At 51.3% G+C, this 16,140-nt stretch overlaps 1 long non-coding RNA gene and 1 pseudogene across 1 annotated transcript; one reads left to right on the forward strand and one right to left on the reverse strand.

Moving 5' to 3' along the window:
- Positions 1–4,192: 4,192 nt before the first annotated feature.
- On the reverse strand, positions 4,193–4,829 carry LOC147974158 (uncharacterized). Its single transcript, XR_015603724.1, has 3 exons — positions 4,523–4,829; positions 4,341–4,436; positions 4,193–4,253 (listed from the first exon to the last, which is right to left on the reverse strand). It is a non-coding gene; the product is annotated as an uncharacterized LOC147974158 (long non-coding RNA).
- Positions 4,830–11,799: 6,970 nt separating this feature from the next.
- LOC147974159 (anthocyanidin-3-O-glucoside rhamnosyltransferase pseudogene) lies at positions 11,800–12,930 on the forward strand (annotated as a pseudogene).
- Positions 12,931–16,140: the final 3,210 nt, after the last annotated feature.

Below are 16,140 nucleotides of genomic sequence, written 5' to 3' on the forward strand. Positions count from 1 at the left end.
TGGAGGGGGGAAAAGAGAGAGAGCGGCGCGCGGCCCATCTCCTTGTCCAATTCGGACCAAGGGAGGGGAGGGGCGCGCGGCCCATGTAGGGCTGCCTCTTCTCTTTTCCACTAAGGCCCATCATGGCCCATATAGCTCCCGGGGGGTTCCGATAACCTCCCGGTACTCCGGTAAAATCCCGATTTCACCCGGAACACTTCCGATATCCAAACATAGGCTTCCAATATATCAATCTTTATGTCTCGACCATTTCGAGACTCCTCGTCATGTCCGTGATCACATCCGGGACTCCGAACAACCTTCGGTACATCAAAATGCATAAACTCATAATATAACTGTCATCGTAACCTTAAGCGTGCGGACCCTACGGGTTCGAGAACAATGTAGACATGACCGAGACATGTCTCCAGTCAATAACCAATAGCGGGACCTGGATGCCCATATTGTCTCCTTCATATTCTACGAAGATCTTTATCGGTCAGACCGCATAACAACATACGTCATTCCCTTTGTCATCGGTATGTTACTTGCCCGAGATTCGATCGTCGGTATTCCGATACCTAGTTCAATCTCGTTGCCGGCAAGTCTCTTTACTCGTTCTGTAATACATCATCCCGCAACTAACTCATTTAGTTGCAATGCTTGCAAGGCTTAAGTGATGTGCATTACCGAGAGGGCCCAGAGATACCTCTCCGACAATCGGAGTGATAAATCCTAATCTCGAAATACGCCAACCCAACATGTACCTTTGGAGACACCTGTAATGCTTCTTTATAATCACCCAGTTACGTTGTGACGTTTGGTAGCACCCAAAGTGTTCCTCCGGCAAACGGGAGTTGCATAATCTCATAGTCATAGGAAAATGTATAAGTCATGAAGAAAGCAATAGCAACATACTAAACGATCGGGTGCTAAGCTAATGGAATGGGTCATGTCAATCAGATCATTCACCTAATGATGTGATCCCGTTAATCAAATAACAACTCTTTGTCCATGGTTAGAAAACATAACCATCTTTGATTAACGAGCTAGTCAAGTAGAGGCATACTAGTGACACTCTGTTTGTCTATGTATTCACACATGTATTATGTTTCCGGTTAATACAATTCTAGCATGAATAATAAACATTTATCATGAAATAAGGAAATAAATAATAACTTTATTATTGCCTCTAGGGCATATTTCCTTCACCCCATTTAGCAGCGGGCGTTCACCAAGCTAGTAGGCCTCCAATTTAGGATTCAGTACAAGCCTGGGATATCGAACAAGGCAGCGGATGCTTTATCTCGCCGAGTGCCGGATGCCAACGCAGAACTGGCGACAATTTCGCTCTGCAAGCCGGCCTGGCTGGAAGCGATCACTAACAGCTACCAGCAGGACCCCGCAGTGCAACAGCTGCTGACTCGTCTGGCCCTCACGGCGGGCAAGGATGATGAGGAATTCGCCCTTCAGGATGGGGTAATACGCTTTCAGAAACGCATCTGGATTGGCGACAACGGGGAGATTCAGACGTCGCTGATCCGGGCACTTCACGACAGTGCCACCGGGGGGCACTCTGGCTTTCACGCCACCTACAACAGAGTTAAACGCCTCTTCTTTTGGAAGGGCATGAAGGGAATGGTGCAGCAGTTTGTTTGGAGTTGCGCTATCTGCCAGCAAGCAAAAACTGATCGCGTCTCTCCAGCCGGTCTACTCCAGCCCCTGCCAATTCCCAAGCAGCCGTGGGCAGTGGTGTCACTAGACTTCATTCAAGGACTGCCCAAGTTAGGGGGATACGATGTGATCCTGGTGGTGGTTGACAAGTTCTCCAAATACGCGCATTTCGTTCCAATGAAGCATCCCTTTACAGCTCTGACCGTGGCCACCATTTACATGCAAAACATCTTCCATCTTCATGGACTACCCTTGGCACTCAGCTCCGACCGGGACAGGATATTCACAAGCACTCTGTGGCAAGAACTGTTCACCCTCTCGAAGACGCAGCTCTGGATGAGTTCATCCTACCACCCCCAGACCGATGGCCAGACCGAGCAGTGAACCAGTGCTTGGAGACCTATCTTCGATGTGTCGTTCATTCGTGCCCCGCTAATTGGATCAAATGGCTGTTCTTGGCAGAATATTGGTACAACACTACCTACCACTCGGCTCTGGGAAGAACACCGTATGAAGTGCTCTATGGGACGCTGCCACGAGAATTTGGGATTGCACAAGTTGACGAGAGCTCGGTTCCTGATTTGACAGCGTGGCTGCAAGAGCGAGAAGTTATGAGGGAATTGCTGCAGCAACAGTTGAAGAGAGCGCAAGATCGTATGAAAAAGCAAGCAGACAAGCACCGTACGGACAAAGAATTTCAGGTGGGTGAGATGGTCTACCTCCGACTACAACCATTCATTCAAACTTCTTTGGCCCAGAGGCCATACCAGAAGCTGGCGTTCCGATACTATGGACCATACAAGATCGAGGCTCGCATTGGTGTCGTGGCGTACTGATTGGCATTGCCGGAGTCCAGCAAAATTCACAATGTGGTGCATGTCTCTCAGTTGAAGCGTGCGCTGGGGGCCAGCGAGAGCGCAGACAAGCAGCTTCCGCCCTCCAATGACGTCCTCCATGCACTCCATGTGCCACTTCAGGTAACTGATCAACGTACTGTGCAGGTCCAAGGGAAGGCTGTGGAGCGGGTGCTCGTGTAGTGGCACGATCTGCCTCGCTCGCTCTCTACATGGGAGGATCCTGAGCTTCTTCTCCTCCGTTTCCCTACTACACCGCCTTGGGGACAAGTCGGACTTCAAGGGGGGGAGAATGTCACGCCTGGGGTTGGACCCCTGACCAGCGCGGGCGGCATCGAACAGGCGGGCCCAGGCGACAGCGAGCCAGGCAAGGGAGGGAACGAATATTTCCCAGAAGGCCGTGACTGATTGGGTGAGCTGGCTGTGGGTGCGTGCGTGGGTGGAGTGGAGCATACACTACCGGACTCGCGGGCTATGCCTACGGCCCAGGGCCGTCGGCATAGGTCCTTTGCCGTCGGCATAGATCTATGCCTACGGCCGCCGTCGGCATGGCCCCGTCGGCGTAGATCACGTCAGCGTAGATGTGTCAGACCGTCGGCGTAGTATAGCCGTCGGCATAGGTGCATATGCCGACGGCCGTGGGATAGCCGTCGGCATAGTTTAGCCATCGGCGTTGTTTTCCGTCTGACGGCAACGGACGGCACCGTCAACAGCGCGATTCAGGAGACGACACGTGGCGCAGGTATGCCGTCGGCATAGATGGAAATCTTCCATCTATGCCGACGACCTAGCCGTCGGCATACCTGCGCCACGTGTCGTCCCCCGGCTTCTCCTGGCGGCAGGGCTATGCCTACGGCAAAGCCGTCGGCATAGATGGAAATCTATGCCGACGGCTTTGCCGTAGGCATATGTCTGCCACGTGGCAGCTCCTGGTTTCTCCTGGCAGCAGGGCTATGCCTACGGCAAAGCCGTCGGCATAGTTTGCCACGTGGCAAGCCCTGGTAACTCCTGGGCGTATATATGCCGACGGCTTTGCCGTAGGCATAGTTTTTTTTTGTTTTTTTAGTTTCCCTGTTTTCTCTTTTCCAATTCATTTGACAGCATTTCAAAATAGAACAATATGAAATTATGCAGAAATATGACAATTCATCATGTGAACATACTCAAGTTCATCTAAACATACTCAAGTTCACCATCATCATCTAAACATACTCAAGTTCATCACATCATCTAAAGATCATCACCGATGGAAGTTCATGAACATAAAAGTAGTGCAAGACATGAAACATGATAAAAGTAGGAATATGAAAGGCATGGCACGATGGCCACATGCACGGAATCATCAAGCAAGAGCACCCCCGCCAAAACCACCACCTCCGCCATAACCACCACCACCTCCGCCAAAAGCACCACCTCCGCCAAAACCACCACCACCACCTCCGCCAAAACCATCATCGCGACCACCACCACTCTGCCAGATCGGAGTGACTGGGGTCGACGGAGCAGGAGTCGAGCCACCGGTCCCCTACATGTTTCAGAAAAGATTCTAACGGTAAATATGATATGATAGTGTTTCATGAACGAGAACTAGTTTGCTAGTAGTTAGGAAAATGTACTAACCGAACCATCACTACCTAGTGCCACCCATTCATCGAACGTGGGCACGTGTGGGGGTTCTCCCGCTGGTGGTGGTGGGGGTCCCATTTGTGGTGGATCCGTGCGGTTAGTCCAAGACGCCAACATAGCCTGAATGTTAGTTAAACAAGCAAACTAGAAGATCAGAAGGAATGAAAGTGCAAAAATTTAGGTTGGTTTTAAGAGGGCAAAACTAACCGTCATCATCTGACGGTTGTAATCATCGTTTGCCTTCACTCGTTTCAAGTACTCCCGCACCTCGAGATTCCTATGCTCGACAAACTCCTTATATGCCTACATAATTTAGGTTGTTTCTAAGTGAGCAATGCTGAAATAAACTGAGAATGAAAGATAGAAAAAGATAAAGAGGAAGTACTTACAGCATGCTGGCGGGCTAAGGGAGTCTGTGAACGCCCCGTACTCTCTAACTGGCTCGGGTTGCTAGCCCGAAGCCGTGTGTACGAGATCGAAGGAGTGATCAAGCCATCGAAACACGGATACCGGCCATTCTTCTTCCCCTGGATGGCCACCACCGCCGTGTCGTCGATCTGAGACTGGGCGACCTCAGCAACAGGAACATCCGGATGCAACTCCTGATAGTGATGAATGTAAGACCCCAGGTGCTCCTCGGTCTTGCCGTAGTACTGGCTCTCGCCCTCCTTGCGATGACTCCGCTCGCGGGCCAGCTTCCACGACTCCATGTATGAGAGCGGCCTCTTCAACTTGTCCTCCTACAACGTCAAATAGAAGTCAGCCATACATAAGACCATGACGTAAAGAAGAACAAAAATGCATCATGCACATAGATATACCTTCATGGCCTTGAAGCCCCAGTGGTTCCTGTTTCCTTGGCCGTGTGTCCCGTCGTCTCCACGGTTAGCCCAGGCCCTGATGCTCTTGGCAGCAAACTCTACATCGGCGCCGAGCCACCTATCCACCAAACTTGCCCATCCGTCATGCCTTCCATAGCACCAACGAGGAACAACCTATGCAAATTTTGGAAGCATGACATGTGAGCACGAAACATATAGTTGACTGCTTGAAACAATGAAAAGTTAGTAATAGTTACCATCATGAACTGCTCCTTGCTCAAGGTAAGTCGTAGCTTCTGCGCTTGAGTTTTGGGCATCTTTTGGTGCAGGTAGTACTGGTAGTACTGCGAGACGGCAACCCAGCGCACCTCGTACTGCAACTGACGAGCTTTCTTCTTCGCAGCCGCAAGCAAGACCACGTCGGCTCTGGCCTTGTGCTCGTCAAGAACTCTATAGAGTTGCTGCAATCATGCAAAAACCAGAAACAATCAAGGCATGAGTTGAGTGATTCAATGATAAACTATGAACGAAACTAAAGACAAGTGATTCAGAAGAGAACTTACCCAAAATTTGGTGATCACGGCCTTAGCGGTCGTCCCGTACTCCGCGTTGAACCCATCACCTGTTTCTGACATTCCCAGCCTCGGTGCTTCCTCCGGGTACTCTATATCGAATGACTTCCATGCTTCACCTCCTGATGGATGTACAATTTTTTTGGATTGTACCTTTTCTCTTCCTTGTGCCACTTCATCATTTTGGCAGACTCCTCGGTGATGAAAAGGCGCTGTAGTCTTTTTATAAAATCAAGATACCAAAGAACCTTCACAGGGATTTTTAGCTGCTGCTTCTGACCATGCTTATCGACCACCTCAATATACCGAGAGGAACCACACTTCCTACAGTACTTGTCATCCGCATACTCATGCCCAAACAAAAGGCAATTCTTTGGACAAACATGTATTTTTCTCATAGTCCATCGAGAGCGCCTTCATGATTTTCTTCGTACCGTACATGGTTTTCGGCAGTTCATGGCCCTCAGGCAGGCTGTTAGCCCATACTCCCAGAAATGCTTCGAAGCAACCTCGGCTACAGCCGTACTCAGCCTTGACTGCCATCAGTTGCGAGATGGCATCCAGCACAGACAGCTTGGCACCCTCATAGAGAGGTTTCTTTGACGAGGCCAAGATTTCCAGGAAGGCCTTTGCGGTTTCCTCCGGCTCCTCCAGTTCATTCGCTGAATGTGACGGAGGTGTCGGCTGTGCAGCAAAGACATCATCTAGCATGTCTCTAACCCCATCGTCCTCATAACCAGCGACGCGTTGTCGTATCACATCCTCTCTACCACGGTCCCGCTGGGCAAAGTTTATCGGCATATTAAAGTTGGGCATAAATCCATGCGTGCGAAGGTGCTTAGTCATCTCACTCTTATCTCTGCGGATACTCCTCTTACATCTGGCACACGGGCATTCTGGCACCATCCTCATTGGACTACGGAATATCTCTTTCAAAAACACATCAGTTTTCTCGACCCACTCTGTTGTTACTTGATTCCGACGGAAAAACCCACTATACATCCACTGATTATCTGCCATCTCTGCTTTATTGGAAGCCACACAACAAAATTAAGGATTCATTTAGATTACTCACATCAATATTTTATTTTTTACAAGGTTGACGAGAAACGTCATTTAATCCACCTACATCTCTAATAGGTAAAGATGGGTCCTAATCCCACCCGAGAATGTGTAGATTGAGTACGTTGTCCATGCTCTACCCCATTCCGAGACAAAATTTCGGCAGCACCTCCCCGCTGTTCTCCAAATACACGTCTCGACAAAATGCCGAGAGAATGTGCATCCGGAGAACAACAGGGAGGCGCCGCCGAAATCCTGTCTCGGAACGGGGTAGAGCATGAACAACGTACCCAATCTACACATCCTCGGGCTGTCCGTGGAAAGCGCTGGACAATCCGAAAGAGCTGCGGTGATAAATATGCAATTGAATGCATATTTATCGATGCAACCCTTTCGGACGGGAGACCTAGGTTACGCGACTTGATGTGAAAATTTAATCTAGTGACATGGAAAAAAAGTGGACGAGGTCATGGAATTGTTGCTCACCCTCCGATGTAGTCGATCAAAGGAGACGGACGATCGTGGACTAACACCTCCAACGTCGACAATCACTCCACGAAGATGGAACACCACAAATCCTGTTAATTACACCGAGTGAAAAAAAATTTGGTCATCACCTCACATTAAGCATTGATACTTTTAACTATGAAAAAAAATCATGTTTCGTCAAGTGTCAAATTTTGTCCTTCAATTTTTTTAGCAAGATCATCATGATTAAATAACCACTCATCATATCATAATTTTGCAGCACATCTCACATAGCTACTTAACATTAAGCACTGACACTTAAAACTATGAAAAAAAATCTTATTTTGTCAAGTGTCAAATTTTGTCCGGTTTAATTTTTTTGACAAGATCATCATGATAAAAATAATCACTCATCTTATACCAATTTTAGAGCACATCTCAAATGACAAGATCATCATGATAAAAATAATGCAAACTAACAATCTAACATCCTAACATCCAACATTCAACTATATATCAACCTAACAACCTAACATCTAACATCTAACCTAACAATCTAACATCCAACATCCATCCATGCATTCATTCATCCATCCAACAGTAGAAAAAAATGCAAAAAAATGAAAAAAAAACGTAGCTCACCGAGAGGGGCGTGGCAGGGGGCGAGGCGGTGGAGGGGATGGTGAGGCAGGGGCGGTCGGGGATGGGAGGGACGGGGCCGGACGGAGCCGCGGCCGGCGGGGTCGGGAGAGGCCGGGGCGCCAGGGTCGGGGGAGGCCGGCGCAGTGGCGGGGTCGGGGGAGGCCGGTGCAGCGCGTGGTCGGGGGAGGCCGGAGCGACGGCGGGTGGAGACGGCGGCGCCGGCCGGTGTGGAGGCGGGGGCGGCGACGCGGCTGTGGAGGCGGGGAGGGCCGCGCGGGCGTGGTGGAGGCGGGGAGGGCGGCGGCGGCAGGGGGAGGTGGGGGGTGCGGCGGCGGCGGCAGGTCGGGGTGGGGGGTGCGGCGGCGGCGGCAGGTCGGGGTGGGCGTGCGGCGGCGGCGCAGGTCGGGGTCGGGGGGTGCGGCGGCGGCAGCTCGGGGTGTAGGGGAGACAGTGAGTGGATGGGGGAGAACGCGAGTGGATAAGGTCAACTATGCCGACGGCTAAGCCGTCGGCATAGCTCAGGGCGCCACGTGGCACCTATGCCGACGGCTTAGCCGTAGGCATACTTTTTTTTTCTTTTTTATTAACCACGTCACCGATCCGCGTATAAGCTTCCCTATGGCCGCAGCTATGCCGACGGCTTTGCCGTCGGCATATTTTTATTTTTACTTTTCTTATTTTGTATAAATTTTGTAATGTTTTCTTATTTTTTATAAATATTTTAATTTTTTCTTATACATATTTTTTACATGCAGAACATTATTTAAAATGTACCATACATTTTCTTTAATGATTTGAAACATTATTTTTAATGACATGATCTTTTTTTATATTGTACAACAATTTTCTAAAATATCACGTATATTTTTTCTATGGTCTCGTGAAAGGTGATACATAGGAAAGCAACTGACTGAGGGGTACCGTTACCGAGTGCCTGATCCGGTAACTATGCGAGTGCCTGATCCATCTACTACCGTGTCATCGCCGTCCGTGAGGGGGGCACGCCCCGGAGACACGTGCCGCCTCTTCGGACATGCCACCACACCACCCCGCATGTATGAGGGCCCGGTGCGATGCTCCGGTGGCATTGCTACCCCCCAGGGCCCCCGACCCGCCTAACCCTGTAGCGTTTGACCACGGGATCTAACCCTTTGACTTTGCACGGACGGGATTTGACCAGTGGACCTCTCCACCCGGTTGTGTTAGGTCAGCCCATAGGAACACTTTGGAGCAACATCCGGGCCAGACCCACAGCAAGATCCCCTCCGTGTAGACCCGACGCGTCCGTTTCCCCCCTCCAGGTGCCGGCGGTGGTGCCGTCCGTGAGGGGGGCCAAACCCCGGAGACGCGTGCCGCCTCTTCGGACATGCCACCACACCACCCCGCATGTATGAGGGCCCGGTGCGACGCTCCGGTGGCATTGCTACCCCCAGGGCCCCCGTCCCGCCTAGCCCTGTAGCGTTTGACCACGGGATCTAGCCCTTTGACTTTGCACGGACGGGCTTTGACCAGCGGACCTCCCCACCCGGTTGTGTTAGGTCAGCCCATAGGAACACTTTGGAGCAACATCCGGGACAGACCCACAACAAGATCCCCTCCGTGTAGACCCGACGCGTCCGTTTCCCCCCTCCAAGTGCCGGCGGCGGCGCCGTCCGTGAGGGGGGGCACACCCCGGACACGCGTGCCGGGTGTTTGCAACCACCACAACACTTCCAAACTCGTGAGAGGCCGCCTACGCAAGATTTGGCGGCATGCTAGCCCCCGGAGGCCGCCGGCCACAGCCGTTGACGCGCGAAGGGCAATCCGCGTAGAGGGAATTTTTCGGATACTTCTCCATCACCAAAAATTATGAAAAAAATATTATCATTCCTATAGCACATGTGCCCACGTCGTGCAAAAAAACTCATGATTTTATCGCGCTCCGAGTATTTAATAATATTCACGTCGCATCGTTACCGCAGAATGGCTACTACCGTGTCATCGCCGTCCGTGAGGGGGGCCACGCCCCGGAGACACGTGCCGCCTCTTCGGACATGCCACCACACCACCCCGCATGTATGAGGGCCCGGTGCGACGCTCCGGTGGCATTGCTACCCTCCCAGGGCCCCCGTCCCGCCTAACCCTGTAGCGTTTGACCAAGGGATCTAGCCCTTTGACTTTGCACGGACGGGATTTGACCAGTGGACCTCTCCACCCGGTTGTGTTAGGTCAGCCCATAGGAACACTTTGGAGCAACATCCGGGCCAGACCCACAGCAAGATCGCCTCCGTGTAGACCCGACGCGTCCGTTTCCCCCCTCCAAGTGCCGGCGGTGGCGCCGTCCGTGAGGGGGGCTAAACCCCGGAGACGCGTGCCGCCTCTTCGGACATGCCACCACACCACCCCGCATGTATGAGGGCCCGGTGCGACGCTCCGGTGGCATTGCTACCCCCCCCAGGGCCCCTGTCCTGCCTAACCCTAGAGCGGTTGACCACGAGATCTTGCCCTTTGACTTTCCACGGACAGGCTTTGAACAGTGGACCTCTCCACCCGGTTGTGTTAGGTCAGCTCAGAGGGACACCTGGGAGCAACATCCGGGCCAAACCGACAGCTACATCCCCTCCGTGTAGACCCGATGCGTCCGTTTTCCCCCTCCAGGTGCCGGCGGCGGCGCCGTCCGTTAGGGGGGCCACGCCCCTGAGATGCGTGCCGCCTCTTTGAACATGCCACAACACCACCTCGCATGTATGAGGGTCCGGTACGATGCTCCGGTGGCATTGCTACCCCCCCTCCCAGGGCCCCCGTCCCGCCTAACCGTGGAGCGGTTGACCACGAGATCTAGCCTTTTGACTTCCCACGGACGGGCTTTGACCAGTGGACCTCTGCACCCGGTTGTGTCAGGTCACCCGTAGGGACACCCGGGAGCAACATCCGGGCCAAACCCACAGCTACATCCACCGTGTAGACCCGACGTGTTCGTTTCCCCCCTCCAGGTGCCGGCGCCGTCCATGAGGGGGGCACACCGCGGACGTGAGGGGGTTCACACTCTGGAGACGGGTGTCGGGCGTTTGCAACCGCCACAAAACTTTTGTCGGCATAGCTGTTTTTGATTTTAATAAAATATAATGATCTATATTCAAAAGAACATGACCGCACATTATTAACGTGCTCGAAAAAATACAAACCATATATATATATATTCATAATATATGAAAAAAATACAAACTACATATATATTCATATGTATGTTTATATTTAACATGCTATATGTTAGTTTATATAATAATACATAAAAAAGCTTAAAAAAATACATATGAAAAAAAAGTCGACCTATACCGACGGCTATGCCGTCGGCATAGAGACGCCAGGTTTTAGGCGGCGGGCGGCGTGCCGCGGATCGCTGACGTGGCAGGTATGCCGACGGCAGCCGTCGGCTTAGCTCATGGACGGTGCGCCGCGGATCTGTGACGTGGCATGACGATATATGCCGACGGCCGGCCTTCCAGGCCGTCGGCATAGATTTGACGACGTTAGCCGCTGGTCACGGGCGGGGTCGCCGGGCCCACGGGTATGCCGACGGCCTGGGTATGCCGACGGCTGCTGTCGCCATGTTCGCAGTTGGGCCGACGACATATGTATGCCGACGGGTGCCGTCGGCTTAGCTCGTGGTAGCCCGACGGCCAAGATACGCCGACGGCCAAGACATGGCTGTCGGCATAGCGCAAAGTAGGCCGACGGCAGCCGTCGGCATTGATTTGGCCGTCGGGGTAGGGCCAGTTTCCGATAGTGATATATGCTCAGCGGGTGTGAGTCAGAGAAGCATCGATTGTAACCAGAAACAAACTGACAAGAAGAGCTGTCCTCTCTCTCGCTCTCTTAATATTTATCTCCTCCTCCTCTACCTACCGTTGTTCTTCCCCTCCTTCTTGCCCCGATCCAATCTAGTCGCTGAGGTACGTTACAACGGGCCGCGCCACTGCTTCCAGATCGTACTGGAGTAGGACTAGAGTTGTCAATAAAACCTCCACCTATACCGCAAGCTGCTGTCGCTGCTTCCCTCCGTGAGACCGTGACAGTGTTCGTCCATTATCCAGCTGAGTACGTACACTAGACGACCCACCGATGGGAAGTAGCGGCGGTGATGGCAGCATACACGTCGTGATGTTCCCCTTCCTAGCCTTCGGCCACATCAGCCCGTTCGTGGAGCTGGCTCGGAAGCTCGTCGCCGCGCCGGAGATGCCATGCGGGTCACGCTGCTGTCAGCCGCGGCCAACGTGCCCCGTGACTCCCTGAGGGAGCCGAGAGCACGGCCGACGGCGCCGAGCTGCTCAAGATCGCCGTCGACGCCACCAGGCCGCAGCGGAGCTCCGACCCGATGCCGTGCTCTACGACTTCGCAAGCCCATGGATCGCCCAGCTGGCGAGGCCGCTCGGCGTCAAAGCGCTGTATATCTCCGTGTTCTCCGCCGTCTCCATGGCCTACCTCGGTGTCCCCGCGCGCTGTCTCCCCGGCCCCGGGCACTTCCCGTCTGCCCAAGACCTCACGTCGTCCCCGCTCGCCGCCGTGCCGGCCTACCAGGCCGCCGACTTCACTTCACGTACGTGTTCACCAGCTTCCACGGCATGCCGCCCGTGTACGACCGCACCGTCGGCGGCATCCAGGACAGCGACGCCGTCGTGGTCAAGACATGCGTGGAGACGGAAGGCCCCTGCATCAACTACCTCTCCGCCCAGTACAGCAAGCCGGAGCCACCACAGCGCGAGCTCGAGGAGCGGTGGGCCAAGTGGCTCTCCTCCTTCCCGGAGAAGGCCGTCGTGTTCGCCTCCTTCGGAAGCGAGACGTTCCTTCCGACTGCCGCCGTGACGGAGCTCCTCCTCGGCCTGGAGTCCTGCAACCGGCCGTTCCTGACCGTGCTCAACTTCCCCAGGGGCACGGACACGGCGGCGGAGGTCAGGAAGAGCACGCCTCCGGGGTTCGAGGAGAGGCGTGGTGCACACGGGGTGGGTGCAGCAGCAGCACATCCTGCGGCACCGGAGCGTGGGGTGCTTCGTGAACCACGCCGGCCTGAGCTCCATCGTTGAGGGGCTCGTCGCCGGCTGCCGGCTCCGGCTGGTGCTGCTGCCGATGAAGACCGACCAGTACCTCAAGTCCTCAACTCCGCGCAAGTGGAGGGACTTCTTCATGGACCACACCGCGCAGAAGAGGTTTGCAGATAAATTTGTCCGGGATTTCAAGAATCTCATCGGGCCATGAAAAGATTCACCCATCGAGAATTTTCTTTCATTTTTACTGGGTGAACGGCATTGTTTCAATCTGCTTATAGCTACGGGCCGTGAAAGTTATATTTCTCCAGTTTTGCTAATGGTCAGGTGCCTGGTTTTTAAGTTTGTGTCAGTTAAATAAATTATGCTAATTGTAGGGAGTGAATTGCAAAAACAAAAAAAAACATGTTAGAAGTTCTCGTTCAGAGTTGCCACCACATTTTTTGCGTGCCTAAAAAATCTACCTTCTTCTTACTAATTCTATCAATAAACACCAATGACCAATTTAAACTGTTTTAATCCAATTGTTGACATGTCGGGTCTACCTGTAAGCGCTGACGTGGCACAAAATGTCAGCACCGTTTGTTTACTCTGAAGTTGGACGAAGGGTCCACCCACCAGCAGCCTTGTCTCTCCCAAATCTTCTTCATCTATTTGAGGCATTCCATCAAACAGGTATAGAGCATGATCGTGGGCGAGCGGGTCGTCAATGAGGGGGAGCTAAGTTTTTTTTTTTTTGAGCATCGAAAAAAAACAAGTGAGTGAGCGACCGCACGGGGCCTCCAACATCGGGGGCCTCCAGATAAACGAAATGGAGATGAAAGCTTGGTTCATTCCCTCGTGTTGTTAAAAGTCGCTAAATAACAATATAGGAAACATACACGAAACCTATTTGACGTTGCAGGTGCCGGTTATATAGCCGTTTTCTGCAAACCGGCGCCTGCAGCTGCGTTAGTTGGGCTCGGCCCATATACCGTGTCTTTAATCGGCAAAAAACAACGCCATATTCATGTATCGAACCCGTGATGCACCACTACACCACAAAGCGAGTTCTGCTAACTAGCAACTGTTTCCCTCTTTTATTCCTTCGTTTTCATTTTTTCCTTTTTTCACATTTTTCCCTTTTTTTGTTTTTTTCTTTTCTGTTTTTTCTTCTTCCTGGTTCGATGAATTGCTTTTGTAAAATCGTGAACTTTTTCTTCAAATTGATGAACTTTTTGGAAATTCGCTGAACTTCTTTTCAATTGATGATCTTTTTTTGCGTTTTAATTGTTTCCTTTCTTTTCTAAAGTCAACGGTTAGGTCAACTATGACCGCACAAACAGCCCTGAGGCTCGAGCCAGCGAGGCAGGCCGAGCGAGTTGAGCGAGCGATCGGGCGTGGCTCGCCACATGGGCTGGCCCACGATTTGGCGCCTGTGAGCGCCAGATCTCTGGTGCCTGAAGCGCCAACTAGGAGCACCCTCGCGGAGCTACACATAAAAACTTTTTTTTGAAGGTCACCGGGGGAGGGCGAAGCCCTTCACCTGAATCTTTTTCTTTTTTCTATTGCATCACACCCCCTGTTTGGGGAAGTTGTTTACACAAGCGCGCGCGGGAGGGGGGGGGAGGAAGAGAGGTACTGAGAGAGGGAGGGAGGGCACAGGCGCCACACCCTAACACTAAGGCTAATTCTCCTGAGAGAACGCGCGCAGTCACTTATCTGCGCACGGCCGATCGGCCACTTTCAAACAGCCTTTCCGGAGGACCGAGTCTTCCCGGCAGCACCCGAGCAAGCGGGTCAGGGAAGGCCGTGCGCCTTGGAACACAACGGCATTTCGATGCTTCCACAACTGCCAACAGCAAAGGAGGGTGAAGGAGGCGTGGGCAGCATCACCGACCACCCCCCGCACACCCAAGGCCTGGAGAGCATCACATAAAAACTTGGACGGACCAAATTAAAGGGAACTCCAACTATTTTAATCTGATTCCCCATTTGCTCTTATATCCTAGTGAATTTTCGCTAAACTTGGACGGGTTATAGCACAATTTTGCTTGGCCGTAGCTTCGCGAGTGCTCGTAGTTCCCTGCTATGATGGCTGAATCATCGACGGTCACATTCGGGAAGGCAAAAAAAAAAAAACAGATCAAGGCCGAATGCCCTGATCGGACACGTTGGAGGCCTAAATCCAGGACAGGAGGCATATCTTTTCTTTGCGGCTGGTCAGGAGGCATATCGATCCATTCTACCCTCAGGCGTAACAGCAGAACTGGCGTTTGAGGGAATAATACGGCGAGGCCCTAGCAGTCGTGCTCGTGCCGGAGCAGTTGACTACAATGATCCGATCCGATCCGATCCCATCGGTTGATCTTCTTGCTGCCATGAAAACACAACAGCCGCGGACTGCGGTGCCGTTCCTTGCTTCGATCAGGAAGACCACCAACAAAATCATTCAGGAACACGCCAATGTCCGGACAACTGACTGACTGTATTTTAATCTTCAAGAGCAAGGTTCGTTTCTCAGTTTATTTTCTTGTATTTGAAGATCTGGTCATCTCCAGATCATTACCATATGAAGCTAATTTTATTCCCTTTGATAATTTATAATCTGTTAGGTTTTCTTCTTGAACATTCATCATGTCTACCAGAATTACCAAGATGATGTTGGTGCTGCAAAGCGTAAGAAGAAGCCACGACCAGAAGTTGAGGCTCAATCTCAAACGGATGCCCTCGATAGATATATTGTGAGAGACACTCAACTTGATTCTGAAAATCAAACTGCATATGTGAATGTTGAATTGATAATGGTCTTGATGATAATGCAGCAAAGGTTGAGGTCTCTGATGCAGAAAATTGATGATGGTAATTTTGTCGATGAAGGGGGTGTAGATAATACTCAACGGATTGGCGACAATAGTAATTGAAAACGATGTCTTGGAAAAGATTAAGTTTAAAGTTGTGATTGATGATTTTATTTCATGAAATACTAGAGGGATGCTCCTTTTTGGTAGAACATGAGGTTAGTTTGTTGTTGTACTATCATTTACTGTTTTTTTTAGCATAAGTATTTGATATATGTCTAAATATCGTACAAAATAAAACAAACTTGAAATTGTGTAATAGTGTGAGACTATGCTTTATGCATATTCATTCTTCTATTATACTAGTAAGGTATACGTGCATTGCACCCATGAGATTTGGTAACTAAATTATAAATAAACACCACACTATAGCATGTAAGCTTTGAGTCATATATGCATGATATAGATGTTTGTTTAATTCTTATAGTTCATCTCATTCAAAATCAATTAGTTTTGATCATGGCTATTTTTCTAGCGATAGTGGGGAGGGGGATGTTGGTCGAACCATCACGACAACGGCGGCGGCAGATCCCCTTTTAATAGTAGAGATAATAAGATCCTATTTGGGTTGGGTTGATCAG

The sequence above is a fragment of the Triticum urartu genome, chromosome 5A (assembly GCF_056163025.1).
Source record: "Triticum urartu cultivar PI428250 chromosome 5A, HENAU_Tu73, whole genome shotgun sequence".
Lineage (NCBI taxonomy): Eukaryota > Viridiplantae > Streptophyta > Magnoliopsida > Poales > Poaceae > Triticum > Triticum urartu.